The sequence below is a fragment of the Trachymyrmex cornetzi genome, unplaced genomic scaffold, assembly GCF_001594075.2.
Source record: "Trachymyrmex cornetzi isolate Tcor2-1 unplaced genomic scaffold, Tcor1.1 scaffold117, whole genome shotgun sequence".
Classification (NCBI taxonomy): Eukaryota; Metazoa; Arthropoda; class Insecta; order Hymenoptera; family Formicidae; genus Trachymyrmex; species Trachymyrmex cornetzi.
Window position 1 is genome coordinate 345158 of NW_017295730.1, and position 11368 is coordinate 356525.

Here is an 11368-nt window from a genome sequence, read left to right on the forward strand (position 1 = left end):
AAGATATTCAATCTGAAAATTGCTTAATTGTTTAACCCTGTTTGTTTATTTGAATCTATTTAACCTAAAATATAATTTATATTTTTACTAGTATATTATTTAAAATTTTTCTCTAGCATTTAATTATTTCGTTCATTAATGTACGAACTTTTTTCTGTGAAATTTTTTAGTTTTTTATAGCTTTTTTAGAACTTTTTAATCGTATTGATTTAAATGGTATGATTGTATACGAAATTTGAATAGATCAGAAGAGTTAAGAACATTTGTGTAATAATATCTTACGCAATTTTTGTTACATTTAATTCTATTTTTTATAAAAGTATTATTATCTATTGTATGATAATGCGATTATCATTTAATTTCGACATTATTTTTTGTCATACGTTTGAAGAAATGCCTGAAATTGTTTTATTCTTTGTCTAAAGCAAATCGGATCGGAAAGAAATTTTTTTATGCGCGCTTTTTTTGATTTCCGATATATTTCGCGGGAAGTATATTTTCATAATTCGCAATATAGACTATAAAAATATATACACGTCGTTAAACCGAAAGTCGATAAGAGCTTGAAAACAACCTTATTGTTAGGAGTGACAAAAGCAAACAAACGCGCGCAATCTTTCGTCTTCACGAGAGAATTTTCGCGACGAAGCGCGGAAACAGGAAGAGGAGGGGTGTTTCTTAATCAAAAGGGTGCAAATTGCGCTCAAGTGCTCCACTATTCGTCCCCGCTCGGTGAAACCTTTTACATGGCGCACGCGTATACGCGGAACAATGGCCCGACACGAAAAGAAGGAAATTATTCTTAATCGCACTTCCAGCCACATCCGATTTTCATTAATGACATTTGTCCTTCGTTCTTTGACAAACGTTCACTCGTGACTAAGCACTATACGTCCGTTCGATCAACCGCACAATGGACCGTATTAACCTTTAGTATACACGATTGGGTCATTCGTGTCTGCGTATTCTTTTTTCTTAAAAATACTGGGAAACGTCAATTTATACCAAGTTATAGCATTTATATATAATTTCTTTAATACACAACTTTACAAATTACGGAAAGAACGGTTTTGCTGAAATATCTACACTGAGAAAAATTTCTGGTTGAAAATGGATGAACCAAAAGATTCTGACCATATCAATCAGAATTCTGATTATTTCAATTAGATGAATGATATGATCAGAAATTTTTTTTATTGTCAACTAGAATTATAATAGATTTAATCAGAAAATTCTGATGTTTGATACATTTTCAACCAGAATTCTAATTAAAACACTCTTTCTTCAATATAAACAAGCTGTATACACACAAATCTGAAAATATAATTTTATTGCATCATCAAAATAATTACATAAGAATTTCAAGCATAACGAGCATTGTTGCAAAAAGTTTTAACATGCAACTAGCAATTAATTTGAACGTCCATAATTATTTTGATGGTCAAATACAAAATTAATTTTAGATCTGTGCGCGCATCTACCTAAATTTGTAGATACTTCAACAAAATCGTTCTTTTTATACTTTTTCTGTACTTTTAAAGATGTTAAAGTATACTAGTATACGTTAGAATCATTTGATAATTATTAGGTATACATCTTTGCTTCCGCCGTTTTCCTAGAGATGGCTTTAGCGGTAAGTGGTAGTCGAAATAAATAGATCATAGACGTCATACAATAAACTTGGGCATCTGTCAACATAACCCCACAGAACCGTTAGTCAATTTGTGTCTACATCATAAAGTTATTCTCGATTGAAAATGTCAGTTTACGAGCCAAATTCTCGTAATTTGCGGGAGGTTTTAATTTTCTGCTTCAATATGAAGAAATCTGCGGCTGAGGCTCATCGAATGCTCTCAAATACTTAAGGTGAGGCCGCTATTAGTGAAAGAACGTGCCGTGAGTGGTTTCAACGCTTCAAGAACGATGATTTTGACGTCGAAGACCGGCATAGCGGTAGAAAAGAGAAGGTTTTCGAAGATGCAGAATTGGAGGCATTATTTGATCAAGACTCGTGTCAAAATCAAGAAGAATTGGCACGATCATTGGGAGTGACTCAACAAGCCATTTCAAAACGCCTCAAAGCCATGGGAATGATTCAGAAGCAAGGAAATTGGGTGCCGTACGAGTTGAAGCCGAGAGATGTTGAACGGCGTTTGTTTGCTTGTGAACAGCTGCTTGAAAGGCAAAGATGGAAGGGATTTCTGCATCGCATTGTGACTGAGGACGAAAAATGAGTTCATTACGATAACGCAGAAAGTCATGGGGAGTTCCCGGTCATGCTTCACGTCGACGGCCAAACCGAATATTCACGGCTCCAAGGTCATGCTCTGTATTTGGTGGGACCAGCTCGGCGTAGTGTATTATGAGCTGTTAAAACCGACTGAAACAATCACAGGCGATCGGTATCGAACGCAGTTAATGCGTTTGAGCCGAGCATTGAAAGACAAACGGTCGCAATACAACGAGAGATACGATAAAGTGATTTTGCAGCATGACAATGCTCGACCCCATGTTGCGAAAGTGGTCAAGACATACTTGGAAACATTGAAATGGGAAGTCCTACCCCACCCGTCGTATCCTTCAGACGTTGCTCCCTCTGACTATCACTTGTTTCGATCAATGGCACACGGCCTGGCTGACCAGCACTTCCGGTCTTATGAAGAGGTAAAAAATTGGATCGATTCGTGGATCGCCTCAAAAGATGACCAGTTTTTTCGACGCGGGATTCGCTGCCCGAAGATGGGAGAAAGTAGAGGCCAGCGATGGACAATACTTTGAATCATAAACGTATAACCAGTTTTTTACAATAAAGCCTCGAATTTCGGAAAAAAAAACGGCGGAAGCAAAGTTGTACACCTAATATATAATTGTAAAAATAATGAAAATTAATTTAACACACGAACGATTTGTCGTGTATAATAAAGAACCAGAAAATTATCGTATGTTTAGAGTTAATGGCGTCAGCCGGGATTGTAATGTTTCTTGTTTACGGATTCGCGATATTATCGTCCATATTGCCTGTCTGTTCGATCATCGTATTCTTTCCGTCGTATAACTACTAAATCATCGTAAACGCGCGTACAGCTGTCATGTGGTTAAGAAGCCAGTCATCTCTTTTTGAAAATGAATTATGCCTTAAATTATTTTATATTGTTTGTATTTAAATCATATCTATATCCCCGCTTTTTTTTGTTTAGCAGCAGGTTTTGTTTTTAGTAGAATTTTACAAATTTTATTATTTTACAATTTTTCTTCTTTTACTCTCAGCTTTTTTGACGTTGATAAAATAGATAAAATATTGCAACGATATTGTTTTATACATCGTGAACGTAACGTTTCATGTTTGATGTAAAATCAAATTATGCCTGTTTTATTTTATTGTATAAACGTTTTCAATGGAAAGTTAATTCCATTAAAGGTAACTTTATGAATTTTCGAAATGTATTTTTATACGTTTACGTTGGGCATTAAAATGTCGCTGTATAGATCACATGGATTAAGAAAGAAAAATAATTGATAAAAATTTTTTTGATTTTTAAATTATTCTACCGTTATGCAAATATAAGATAAAAGGGTACAATTCTGAACGAAATAAAATTTGAAGCTAAATTCGAGGTTCAACTTTGGTAACTTTGATCTCATTGTGTGGAGGATATTAAAGGGGAAAAATGGTTGAATTAATTTTTACCTTTCAAGACTAATAAAAATATTTTGATTATTTTTGCCGAACTTTTAACAAACTTGATTTACCTGAAAGTAAAAATACCGGAGTGCAAGGTAAAAAGTACATTACAATGATAGTAAGTTTATTCAACTGATTATTACAGTAAAGTAAATTTTATTATTCTTAAGACTGTAAACACAAACAACTCACAAAACTTTATGTACTTTTTTTTACCGCGCAGTAAAGTACATTTTGTCAGCTCTAAGGCAAGAAATACTCATCGATAAAATAAATTCTATTGAAATGTATGGTAATTTATACTTTACGAAACGTAAAAAGTACCTTACAATATGAGAGATTATACGACAATCGCTTACTTACTAGAAAAATAAAAGTAAATTTTGCATAAGTAGATGCGTGTTCCTGTATATATGGATCTGCCAGTTTATAAAATTTACTAGAATCCTAACGCATATTAATTCACATTTTTCTGCGACTACCAAATAAGAAACATTAAACTTGAACTTCGAAAATGGGATTCAAATTTTATTTCATTCAGAATTGTACCATGTTCGAAATTGTACCACCTTATCCTACATGAAGCTGCACGAGAAGAGATATAGCAAGCCAAGAATAGACTGAATACGACGGCCGACGACCGCGAATTATGGAGGTGGGATGCTGAGTGCATCGACGCCATTAAGCGCATTGCAACGCGTTGCATATTCTCGAGCACGACACAAGTCGTTAAACACGCGTGACCGCAAAGACTGAATGTGTCTTTTGACATCGCGTCCGCAATTGCTTTCCGCAAGTACTTTCCGCCGCACGGAATTTCGGTGCTTGTCCTGCACCTGGTTTCAACGACCTGACGCTCGCGTAATCAATCGACCGTGTTGTATCTTTTGTCTCGCATTGTCGTCCTTGTTGTATTTACAACTGCAGCATATTTTGTCGTACCGAATGGGGAAACTTCATTGTTACTGGCTGATTAACGAGCATTTTCTCTGCGCTTAATTAATATATCGCTTCCTGTTATCAAGACAGTGAATGTCCATTTATATCGCGTGTTTAACAGCTGAATGTACAATAATTTTCATGGATCATTGATTTATTAGATTAATTGTAAGTTGCAAATTACATCAAATCAAGTCAAAGACATGATGTATAGACATAACAAATGACAGATGAACGGAAATTTAATAACGAAATGTAACTAATTAGGTTTCATGATGTTCTCTTTATTTTTGCCTTTTATTTTCGTCGTGCGGGACTCATATCCATATTCTATATTTTTTTTTAAGCGGACAAGGAGTGACGGGTTCTGAAATTAAACGCGAGTCGCGAGATAAAAGTTTACCGCAGTGTTTACGGTTGCATTATTTCGAATTGCACACCGCAACGTGGCGTGTAAGATGACGATCTGCGAGGAATAATAATTATAGCTGGGCGTATCGGTCGTTTCCGTGGTTGCGAGTGTACGCGGTTTATAGTTGTCAGCTCTAAACAGCCGTGTAAGAAAGTCATGGCTTTCTTGATAGAAGCTCTGATTAATAGCAAACGTGCAGCTTCGCTAAGCAGGCCACCCTGGAACGAACGACTTTGCCTCGAGCTACTCGCGAGAATAGCGACATTGAAACGAAATTTAAATTACGTGTAGTTACGAATTCGGCAACAACGAACGATATTTCGATGTGAAAATTAATTTCACTCAATTCTCTAAACTCGAATAGTTTTTATTTTTTGTTTCATTCGTTATAATTTCGATTCACAACCTTGACTGTATTAATTATTATTACAATATTCATTATACGCACTTTACACGGTGCTTGTCACTTTATTTGATAAATTATTTCTCATCGTAACAAGAGTAGTATTAAGAGAAGTGATGCTAGAACTTATAATTATGACGCCGTCATAATTATATCATAATTATACCTTCTTGTCGCGTTGGATGAAAACTTAAGTGCGCATTCTATATATATTAAAATCGTCGAATATTTCAACGTTAAGTGTATTAATATCGTAGAGGAAGCAATTTCTTGTAGTGTTCGCGAAACGCGCGCGTTACGTCAGCGGAAGTAGAACGTATACGTTTTGTATCGCCCACTTAAAGAGACCCCGGCAGAGAATTCGTGGTGGATTAATTGCCTGATGCTTACTCTCGAGTATCCGCGGCGTGCACGCCAGCTACAATTTTCCGTAGCCCGATAAGACTCTCTAAGGAAGTTTTCGCTTGGCATCGCGATCTCCTCGTCACGAGAACGCCACGGAGCTTGAAATACATAGGAAATACGAGCGGCCCACCGCTGGTTTTAACTCGCGATGCTCGTGAAAAGTATCGTGAAAAAAAAGCTTCGACGAGAGATTCTCGACACGATACGCTCGCATGCACTATCTTTTCCGATTCGGAATTGCAAGCGAATACGAAGTTACGTTGTATGACACGCCGTTTTGCGTTGGTTGTTTCGCGCTAAATATCACCGATCGTGAAAATAAATTTGTATTTTGTATCCCGTTACGATGCAGTTCAGAACAATTTGCATTAATTATAATCAAAGCAAGTCATGTTTGTAAATTATGAAATGTATGGGAACTTGTCTATCGGTGTTATTTTTATACGAGCAATAGTAGTTTTTCGTAAAATTAAAAATTGAATTCAGAACCTCGAAGAAGCTTTATAAAAATAAAATTTTATAAAGACAATACCTAATTCGCATAGAAATTTGAATTTTCCGATATTTGATATGTTATGACGTTGATATATTATAAATGAGATTTTAATCGAACATTTATTATACTTTTCCAAATTTAAATTTCATATTTATATTCAGACTCACTAAAAAAATTATTAAAATTTTAATACTGAACAAGATTTATCCTTGTATAATGCTTGCGAAAATTTTGGATTATGCATTTGGATACATTTTCTCGAATGAATATTACAATTTAATGCTGTGCCGCGATATTCGCAATGGGATTCAATAATTTAAATGTTACATTTTCTTCACACCACAGTTTTCTGTCAAAATGGGAAATCAAATTCAGTAGCAACGCGCTCTCCTAAACTGTTAAGTTTCGAAATGAATTCGTAGCTGTGCGATGAAAAAGTCGTTGCGTATGCATTGAATATGCAAATAAATTCTGTTGCGATTCGTGCCGTATCTTTGCTCACGAATCCTAAAAATATCGACATGTCTGGCTCGGTACGATCATTGACATTACAGTAATTTCTCAAGCGAATTGTTATCTCATTCGAGTCATCGCGATATGAAACCAGCGTTACGAGAAATAGCGACACAAGTTGCGAATTGAATATCATTTATTACAACATCACTAGAACGGTTTATAAACATTTTATGAATAAATACTTGAGAGAGAAAAGTATTTTGCAAAATGTCAAGCATTTTTAATTATGTACATGAGAAAAAGATAGAGACGGAAGGATAGGAATTTTAAGCACATTGAGATATTATTTTTGGCTTTTAAAATTTTTAAAGTCTAATAGATTATACAAGGTATTACTAGAGTTACTTCTTATTTATTTATTCGTTTATTAATTTAAGAGAAAAACAGCTTATCGAGATAAAAATCTTACAGATCTGTTTTTCTCTTAAATTAATAAACGAATAAATAAATAAGAAGTAACTCTGGCAACATCTTGTATAATCTATTAGACTTAAAAAATTTTCTTGTATAATCGTTCATATCATTATGCACTTATCTTATTATTATATAATGCTGTTTCTATAAACGTCTGATTTCACATACACAGGATTGCCACAAAACTAAAATACAATAATACAACTGTTCTGCGATACAATGGACGAAGAATGTAAGGCATATTTTTTCTTCTTATTATTTTCTGCAGACGCTTAATAATTCTGGACAAAAATGTAGGTTTATGCCGTAATTACGGGCAGCCATCAGGTACACTTTAGTTAAGTGATGTTCACTGAAAAAACCTAGGCTTGTGTCAACTTCCTGCGCTATCTACGCAAAGGGCTCAGCCATATCATTAATTATTCGCGCCAGTCCGTTGTCCTGCGACATTCATTTCCGGTTACAAAGGAATCCCTCGTGTACATCTTGTCTGTTTGGATCTAGTTAACTCTTTGAGTCGGCGGTCCTTTTCGTTAAACGATAATTGACATATATAATTGTTATATGTTCCACTGTGTTAGCCTAACGAGACTCCAACTGTAATTTAACTACGCGTTTGTGATAATTGTTTAACGAAATTATGGAATACTCGCATTTTATTGATCCAGATACTCGAAACTATTGAAGAGTCTATTCATTATACAACTTACATAAAATCGCCTTGATCGTTTCTTCACTTTCCTATAGTCTGTGTCCATTATTCGATAAGTGGCAAATATCGATTATGAAGACAGGGAGATATTGCAAGGTGCTCGGTGGCGCGGATATTATTAAGGACAGAGACGCGCCGGATTAAACCGATGACTTTGAAATATCGTGGGTCCGACCTTCGTGCGCGCACTCACTCCAGTTTTGCCACGTCCGACCCATAAATCGCATTTTCCGCGGTATTTCGAGGAGCGAACTGTATCCTTCACCACTGATTAGAAAACTTCGCGCTTCACCGTTTTCGTTCTACCCGAGGCCGTATTTGATTTGGCTTTAATGCGATTTTTCGCGGTAACAGCCGCAGCTCGTAACCACTCCCGGCAACAGCTCCGTGATCCGAAAAGAGCGAAACGTATGGCGCGGAGCGGCGAACTCGATTATCTTGCCGTCCTTTTTCACTCTGATGAAGAAGCCGCTGTTAGCTTTCTCCAGCCCAAACTTCAATTACCTAATCCTTTTAACGATAAAAGCATCTCCGATTTCAGTGCGGCATCAGGCGGAACCGTGCAGTAAAATATCGCAGAATTCACGCGAATTTTTGACTTAATAATGATGCTCTTTGTGAGATTTACATAACTATTTCCATCTATTATAGGAGAAATTAAACTTCGGTTTATCTCCATTCAAAGGACAGATTTCGTGGAGTTATATTTAATAGGAATGATATAAGTTATAAGATCGATGTGACGTTATCCGGAGAAAGGCTGTTAAAAATTGACGTATCATGACAGCGCAATCAATCACGATCGTTTTTCTTCGACACTATCTTGATTGCTCACGTATTTATACGCATTCGGGTTTCTAAAAATTTGGAAAGTTATCTATTTTCACGTGTTACTAGGATTATTTATTTATTTTTAAAGATTATATACTTGATACATTTTTAAATATATGCTCAATTGATATTATCAGCTACTTGATAAAATTCGATAAAATGGCGATTCGGTTAGTATTTCATTTTATTAGGTTTTTCACGTAACTGTAGCAACCTTCAAGTATTGCAAAAGTATAAATAACGAAGTTACAGCGATGATAATGGTCGACGTGCACTCGCGTCTTCGATATTATTCCGGTGACTTCATGAATGCGAAGGGGAGAGAGAACTTACGCCATGATAATGTTCAACTGAGTCGACAGCGGGTTATCATGGGGCAATATCTACGGTGGCTAGGGGGAAAACTTGACTGTACTCGAAGCGAGCGGACACCCTCGTGGCAGCGCAATCGATCGTGCTCTTCCTTCGTGTGGAACTCGCGTTCTCCGCGACATGAGATAACGTACAATAGTGATGAGCGTGGGAGCGTGCCGTGTATATCGATCTTTCTCTACCAAATTCTTCCATTCATACACTCCAAATTTCTTGGAGTGAACTTTCACTTCAAAAAAGTGAAAATACAGCCACTTTTGAAAAAGAACGAAAATATTTCACTTCTTGAAAAAGAGTGACAGTTTTCAAGAAGTCAAATATTTTCACTTGGAGTGAAATTTCACTTTAAGAAATTTAGAGTGTTTACGCCAAGTGATATATAGCAGCAGCGTATATTTCGAATCTAAAAAAAAGAATGACAAAGGGGTTCGCCCCTTCTTAACAACGATCACGATTCTAATCTTTTTACGCTTCCTGCTGTATATTTCCCGTTATTCCTCAGCGTCGACAGCAAATGCACACATGCGTACACGTAGACAGTGACATACACACATATATACACTTGATACGCTCTACGTCCTTCCTGTCCTTCACGTTTACCCTTACATGACTAACTGTAACCCCTTCAGTCAAGTTTTTTTTATTTTTATTTATTTTTTCTCGTACACGCACCTCTCGATACAAGCAAGAGTCTTTAATGATATGACGATGACCGTGATATGACATGATACGATATGATATGATATGATAATGAGATGATTAATGTGATCATGATCATGATTTCTTACCATGATTTTTATATTTACTTATTTGTTGCACGTTGTTTGGTGCGTCTCCGTAAGCAGTATGAGGCGCTCGCAGACCCCCTGGTCGTCGACATTTCGAAACAGTGCCCCTCATCCCTTGAAGTAACGAGGAATTAATTTGTGCGAATGTCCCCGTTAGTCCTTTGGTTTAAAAGCGACTCTCAACCCTTTCAAGCCCTTGGCCCAAAAGAGTAAGAATCGATATCTCGCTGTCAATTGTAATCTTTTCATTTTTGTGAAGATAAAGATATTAATTTTATCACATCGACTAGGTTAATTTATTAATTCATTTTTCTCTGTACACGTGTTATAATTTTAATATGGCAAGATCCAGACAGCCACGTATGCCATTATACGATTAAACTTTAACATTTGAAGTATTTCTGTGACACTTGATTTTTTAATAATCGCTAATTAATTGTTTAAAATCGTTGTGATTTTTTTCCGGTTTTATAATAACTCTCGTTTTATTTCTGGACATTAAATGCGCGAGTTCTTAGAGTTTTGTCCTGAAACTCTGAAATATAATAAAGCGCGGATGACAGGATACGAATAAGTGGATAGATAGCTATTCCTTTCAGCTTTTGCGATAGCGGTGGAATAAGAGAAGCGCGAGATCTACGGAAAATAACAAAAAACGAGATATCCACGAAAGCTTCTGTCGCTTCGTCGCGTCTCGAGGGAGCCTCGGGAATTAATTAGCGTGTCTCGCGCGATACATAACGGTCGAGAGAGAGAGAGAGAGAGAGAGAGAGAGAGAGAGAGAGAGAGAGAGAGAGAGAGAGAGAGAGAGAGAGAGAGAGAGAGAGAGACGGCTATTGTGCGTCAAAGAAATAAATAGGGCCGGCTCGGAGAAGGAAACGCCGGCAGGGCTGAGGGTGATGGAAGGGTTCAAAGAGAAAGAGAGGAGCACAAAGGAGCTAGCCGGTGTTGCCCGCGGCGAAACGGAAGAATCGAGCTTTCTGCGTCTTCCGTCCAATCTTCGATGAGAATGGGATCGATCCTCTATTGACTCTATTCGATACGAAAATCCGTTCAAAGATCGGGAAAAGAAACTAAATGGCCGAAAAGTGTATCTCGCACGTAATTCACAGATCACAGTTAAACGCGACGAAGCTATATATTTGTCTTTTGACATAAATAAATTTTAACATTTTTTGTTAACTTCAAAAAAATTCTCGATTTTTTTGTCATACTGTAGTAAAAATATAATTAAAAATCGACGGAAACGCGCGCGTTCTTTAACGTTCGTTTCATTAAACGAAATAAAATCGTCGCAGCGCGAGACGGGGGTTGCTTTTTTATCAGTCACCCTCGTTGCGCCCCGACGATATCCTTTTCGGAGTATCCTCCATGTATGTACATCCTTCCCTGCCCTCC